Source organism: Ornithorhynchus anatinus, chromosome X5 (assembly GCF_004115215.2).
Source record: "Ornithorhynchus anatinus isolate Pmale09 chromosome X5, mOrnAna1.pri.v4, whole genome shotgun sequence".
Taxonomy (NCBI): domain Eukaryota; kingdom Metazoa; phylum Chordata; class Mammalia; order Monotremata; family Ornithorhynchidae; genus Ornithorhynchus; species Ornithorhynchus anatinus.
This window is the reverse complement of record NC_041753.1, coordinates 20621904-20628019: the sequence shown is the minus strand read 5'-3', so window position 1 is coordinate 20628019 and position 6116 is coordinate 20621904. Positions and strand designations below refer to the sequence as shown.

The window sequence follows — 6116 nt, the reverse complement described above, 5'->3', positions numbered from 1 at the left end:
AGGTAGAAATCTGTGGTGAGGAGATACTGAGGTAATGAAGGAACTCTGCCCGTGGAGCATATGGGCAGGGGATAGTAAGGTGTATAACTTGAGAGGAATGGCTGCAAAATTGAGTTAGTTGCCAGAAGAGATCATGATCAGAAACTCATCTATAAAATGGGGATTAAGACTGTGAGTCCCAGGTGGGACATGGACTGTGTCCAACCTAATTAGCTTGTATCTAACACAGTGCTTAGTACAATACCTGACACATAGTAAGTATTTAAATACCATAAAAAAGCACTGATTTATGGAGTCTAAATCCCTCTCCTTTTCTTAAAATCGCATTTGTTCAGTATTTACTATGTGACAGGCATAGTAGTTACAAGCTAATCAGGTTGGACACGATCTCCGTCCCACATGGGGCTCACAGTCTTTATGCCCATTTTGCAGATGAAGTAACTGAGGCACAGGGAAGCTAAGTGAATTGCCTAAGGTTACACAGCCGACAAGTGGAGGAGCAAGTATTAGAATTAGAACCCAGGTTTTGTGACTCGCAGGCCTGGGCTCTTTCTCCTTGGCCACGCTGCTTCTCTGGAAAGTAAATGAGGTATGCAGGATGATGCATTCATTCTATGATGGAACTGGTGTTTCACTCAATCAATCAATCTGTGGTATTTATTGAGCACTTATTGTGTGCAGAGCACTGTACTAAGCACTTGGGAGAGTACAACAGCTTCGATAGACACATTTTTTGCCCACAAGGAGCTTACGGTCTAAAGAGATGAATTCAGTGCATTACTGCCCTACTGACCTGCCAGGGGAAATCTGTCTCCGTAAGGGAAGGCACCAAGCAAAGCGGAGGTAGAGGGACCAAGGGAATAACAATATGAAATTGACCAAATTAACATCTTAAACAGCACGACATGGAGAAGGAGCATGGCATAGTGGATAGAGGCCGGGTCTTGGAGTCAGAAGGTCGTGGGTTCTAATCTGACCATTTGTCTGCTGTGTGACCTCAGGCAAGTCACTTCACTTCTCTGTGCCTCAGTTACCGCATACGTAAAATGGGGATTGAGAACGTGAGTCCCATGTATATCTACCTACTTGTACCTACCCCTGCCCTTAGTACAGTGCCTGGTACATAGTAAGCACTTAACAAATACCACAGTCTTAAGGAGTAAGAGGTGATATGGAGGAAGCACTATATAAAAATAGCCCACGGTGTGGCCCTGGGACTCTCTATCCTACTGGAAAGCCTAACCTTGGCACTTTCAGCTAAATATCAGTAGTAGTGGTATTTATTAAGCACTTATTTTGTGCAGAGCACAGTACTAAGTGCTGGGAAAAATACACAGATGAAAATTAGATATAGGAAAGGGAGATACGATGAACGACAGACACACGATGAAGGATGAAACAATAACACAAAAACAACATAGATGAAGACAATGATGTATAGAAGAGGGAGAAGTAGCTTGGCCTAGTGGAAATAGCACAGACCTGCGTTCTAATCCCGAATCTGCCACTTCCCTGCTGTGTGATCTTAGGCAAGACACTGCACTTCTCTGTGCCTCAGTTTCCTCATCTGGTAAAGTGTGGATACAATACCTGTTCTCCCACTTAGACTATGAGGCGCATGTGGGACAGGGATCATGTGGGCAAGTCACTTAACTTCTCTGTGCCTCAGTTATCTCATCTGTAAAATGGGGATTAAGACTGTGAGTCTCGTGTGGGACAACCTGATTACCCTGTATCTACCCCAGCGCTTAGAACAGTGCTCGGCACATAGTAAGCGCTTAACAAATACTGACATTATTATTATCATGTCTGACCTGATGATGTGGTATCTACTCCAGTGCTTAGTACGGTGTGAGTCACGGAGTAAGCACTTAACAAATACCATGAAAGAAAGAAAAGAAAAAGAAAGAGGGACAGTGTTTAGACTGTGAGCCCCTCCTTGGGCAGGGATTGTCTCTATCTGTTGCCGAATTGTACATTCCAAGCGCTTAGTACAGTGCTCTGCACATAGTAAGTGCTCAATAAATACTATTGAATGAACGAATGAGCAGAATTTGGGGCGCCACACGGCTCAGAGTCCAGCGATCACAGCCGCGGCCATAATCACGGACACAGTGGCAACCACAGCCTTCCCTCATTCCGAAAGCCGAGGTGTCCTCGTGCTGCCGTTGCTCCTCTCCCTCCCAGCTGGAGAAGGAGGAAGTGGTGGGAGTCCTGGTGGTTTTTTGAGGGGAAGAGGGGAGCAATCTCTCTCCCATGCAGCAGGCCCCATCCAGCTGGTATAAGGGAATGCTGTGGGTTGACGTCACTGCTTCTTCCAATCTCCCGGCTAGAGAAGCCTTCTGCGGGGAGCCTCAAGGTTCAACAGCCCAGGCTGAATCTGCAGCATTCTGCGACATCTTTGCCGGTGTGGCTCGGTCGGGTCCCTGGGTGCTGAGCCGGTCGGTCCATCTCCCGTAGTGTCTTACGAGAAGTTGTGCGGTCTGTGTAACGAATCCCCAATGAAGTGTGCCTTGTGATGACAACTAGCGATTTCTGACATCCCCTGAGGCGGTGAGCGTATCCCCGTTTTCCAAGGGTCTTCCTAAGGGCTGGATGCCATACCTGAAAATGGGAGTTTGGGTTTGGCCAGAAGCCAATCTGTATTAAAGGGGGTTCAGTGACTAGGCCAACCCTAATCATGGGGTCAAGAGGAATCCACCTTCCCAAAAGCCCTTACAGTTGCCCTGTGTACTTAATGGGCATGATTTCCCCCCCAGTGTCAAATGTAATATAAGGCATGAAGGGAGGGAGGCCACTAAATAGGACTCACATCTTGCTGCAAGACCTCTAGGTGTCTTAAATATGTTTTTTTAAAAAACAAATAAAAAAACTGCTTATATTTGAAACTTTGAAATAGCAAAGGAAATTTTTTAAAGTAAAAAGTTAACATGTTTTGACTCAGGAGCCTTAAAGCGATGTACTTTATACTGTGCCTTAGAGACCAGGGTATGTGAGCATCTATGGATAGGTGAAGGAAAAGAATTTCCTTCCTTCATCACTAGGCCTCGAGAAGCAGCATGGCCTAGTGGATAGAGCAGGGGCCTGGGAGTCAGAAGGACCTATGTTCTAATCCCCGCTCAGCCACTTGGCTGCTGTGTGACCTTAGACAAGTCACTTAACTTCTCTGTGCCTCAGTTCCCTCATCAGTAAAATGGGGATTAAGAGCCCATTGAGGGACAACTCCAGTGGTTGCCTATCAACCTCTGCTCCAAACAAAAACTCCTCACTCTAGGCTTCAAGGCTCTACATCACCTTGCCCCTTCCTACCTCTCCTCCCTTCTCTCTTTCTACCACCCACCCCGCACGCTCTGCTCCTCTACCGCCCACCTCCTCACCGTCCCTCGGTCTTGCCTATCCCGCCGTCGACCCCCGGGCCACGTCCTCCCACGGTCCTGGAACGCCCTCCCTCCTCACCTCCGCCAAACTGATTCTCTTCCCCTCTTCAAAACCCTACTTAAAACTCACCTCCTCCAAGAGGCCTTCCCAGACTGAGCTCCTCTTCTCCCTCTACTCCCTCTGCCACCCCCCCCCCTTTACCTCTCCGCAGCTAAACCCTCTTTTCCCCCTTTCCCTCTGCTCCTCCACCTCTCCCTTCCCATCCCCACAGCACTGTACTCGTCCGCTCAACTGTATATATTTCCATTACCCTATTTATTTTGTTAATGAAATGTACATCGCCTTGATTCTATTTAGTTGCCATTGTTTTTACGAGATGTTCTTCCCCTTGACTCTATTTATTGCCATTGTTCTTGTCTGTCCGTCTTCCCCGATTAGACTGTAAGCCTGTCAAACGGCAGGGACTGTCTCTATCTGTTGCCGACTTGTTCATTCCAAGCGCTTAGTACAGTGCTCTGCACATAGTAAGCGCTCAATAAATACTATTGAATGAATGAATGAACAGGGATTGTGTCCAAGAGATTCGGTTGTATGCACCCCAGCGCTTAGTAGAGTGCCTGGCCCATAGTAAGTGCTTAACAAACGCCATTATTACTAATGTTATTTCAAGAGTGTGGCTCACCCGGGAGCACGCTGTCAAATTGCATCCCAGGTAAGCAAACGTGCATCGGTGCTACACCTCCCATGAAATGTCATCCCACACCAACTCTGGCCCCTGAAAGCAACTCTTTCCCCCAATAACTTTCTCCTAACCTAGGACCTGTCCTTTTTAACAAGGTTAGCATGACACAGATGACACTTTCTTTCGTGACTTTCTCTGTAATCCTAGGAATATTTTTTTTCTTTCTGGTATTTATAAAGTGCTTACTATGTGCCAGACACTGTACCACTGTACTAAGCACCGGGGTAGATACAAGTTAATCAGATTGGACCCAGTCCATGTCCCACATGGTGCTCCCAGTTTTAAACCCCATTTTCCAGATGAGGGAACTGAGGCCCAGAGAAGTGAAGTGACTTGCCCAAGGTCACCCAGCAGACAGGAGGCGGAGCCAGGATTAGAACCCAGGTCCTTCTGGCTCCCAGATCCACGTTCTATCCACTAGACCATGCGGCTTTCCACTTACCCCTTAGCCCTTCTGGGCTTCTGTCTCCCCACCTCCCACATCTGAGAGGTGCTAAGTGGATTAATGCCATCACCATTAGTTTAAAGTATTTTTCCCACCTCCGGAGGTGAAGACTGAAAATACAAGATGGGCTGTACCGGGAGTGATGAGGCATAAGCGGCAAAGCTTGTGGAAGGGAAAATGTACTGTGAAGTCCTGGGGTTGCTGTTGGTTCTCGTTCCCGTGTGCTGAATAACATCTGTAAACATAGCATTTGCATCTGAAAGCAGGCACTCAGCCAATTGCTCCTGCCCATTGCAATTGAAGGAAATCACTTTTCTGGACAGGCACAGGAGGCTGTTCAGATGAGAGCCGCCATCAGCTGCTACATTAAAGCAAGTGTGGCATAATGAAGAGTACTTCACTCTGCTCATAAAGTGTGATTCTAAAGTAGCTAGGTGTTCTCGTATATTGATTGGGAGAGTTGAGGTTTATTGAAGATATATTCGTTCACTTGAATCAAATGCTCGAGGTTTTGCGTAGGGGTTTGCAACATCATTTACAGAATGCTGCAGTGTGACCCATTGTGTGGTGTGGTATTAATATCATCATCATCACCCCCAATAAAATTTCTTGAGAGTCTATTCTATGTAGCCCCCCACCAAAGTCCCACCCAGACCTCACCAAGGTTGGGGGAAGGGGTGAAGCAGCCAGATTAAAGACAGTCAGTCAGTAAATAGCAATTTCCATGCCTGCTATGTAAAATAAAAATCGATAGTATCGATTGATTGAATGACTGATAATATTTACTGAACATTTTGTGCAGAATACTGCCTGTGCTAAAAGTTTGGGAGAGTACAGTAGAGTCAGTAAACATGGTCCCTGCCCTCAAGGACCTTAAAATATACCGCATGAGACAGCTACTAACATAAATTACGTGTAGGAGGAAGAAGTATGTGTAAATATGTGCACATAAGTGCATTTGCCCCTCTCAGGGTCACACCTGGAGCATTCTCAGTACTCTACCAGTTTCGACTATAGGAGGGAGAGTCAGGCAGAGACCTATCCATTCCATTCCTAGCTTGGACAGTGGCTAGCGAGTGGAAGGCAATCTGCTACAAGTCAAAACTCACCTGTGCTGGGCAGCAGCGGCATGGGAGAGAATCAAAGGCAAAGACTCGAGTTTACTGCGCGGAAAGAGGCAATGGTAAACCACTTCCATATTTTTACCAAGAAAACTCAATGCCAGAATAATTGCAGGTGGAGGTGGAGCATTGTGGGAGAGATGCGTCCATGGCGTCACTATGGGTTGAAGATGACTTGACAGCATAAGACAAGTGCATTTGGGTTGTGGAGGATGAGGGGGAGACTCATGCGAAAGTGCTGAAGTGATAGTTGAGAGGGGTGTAGAGATGAGAGATTAATCAGAGGCGGCCTCCCGGAGGAGATGAAATTTCAGAAGGACCTTGAAGAGGGGGAGAACAGTGATCTGCCGAATGTGAAGTGGGAGAGAATTCTAGGCAGGAAACAGAATAGTTTCAGGCAGAGAAGGAGGAGGAGCTGGTGAAACAGACA

General features: G+C 46.8%; 1 non-coding gene across 1 annotated transcript; it reads left to right on the top strand.

The window, feature by feature from the left end:
• The first annotated feature begins 5526 nt into the window (after positions 1-5526).
• Positions 5527-5664, top strand: LOC114808369. Its single transcript, XR_003756215.1, has one exon. It is a non-coding gene; the product is annotated as a small nucleolar RNA SNORA7 (small nucleolar RNA).
• The last annotated feature ends 452 nt before the right edge of the window (positions 5665-6116 follow it).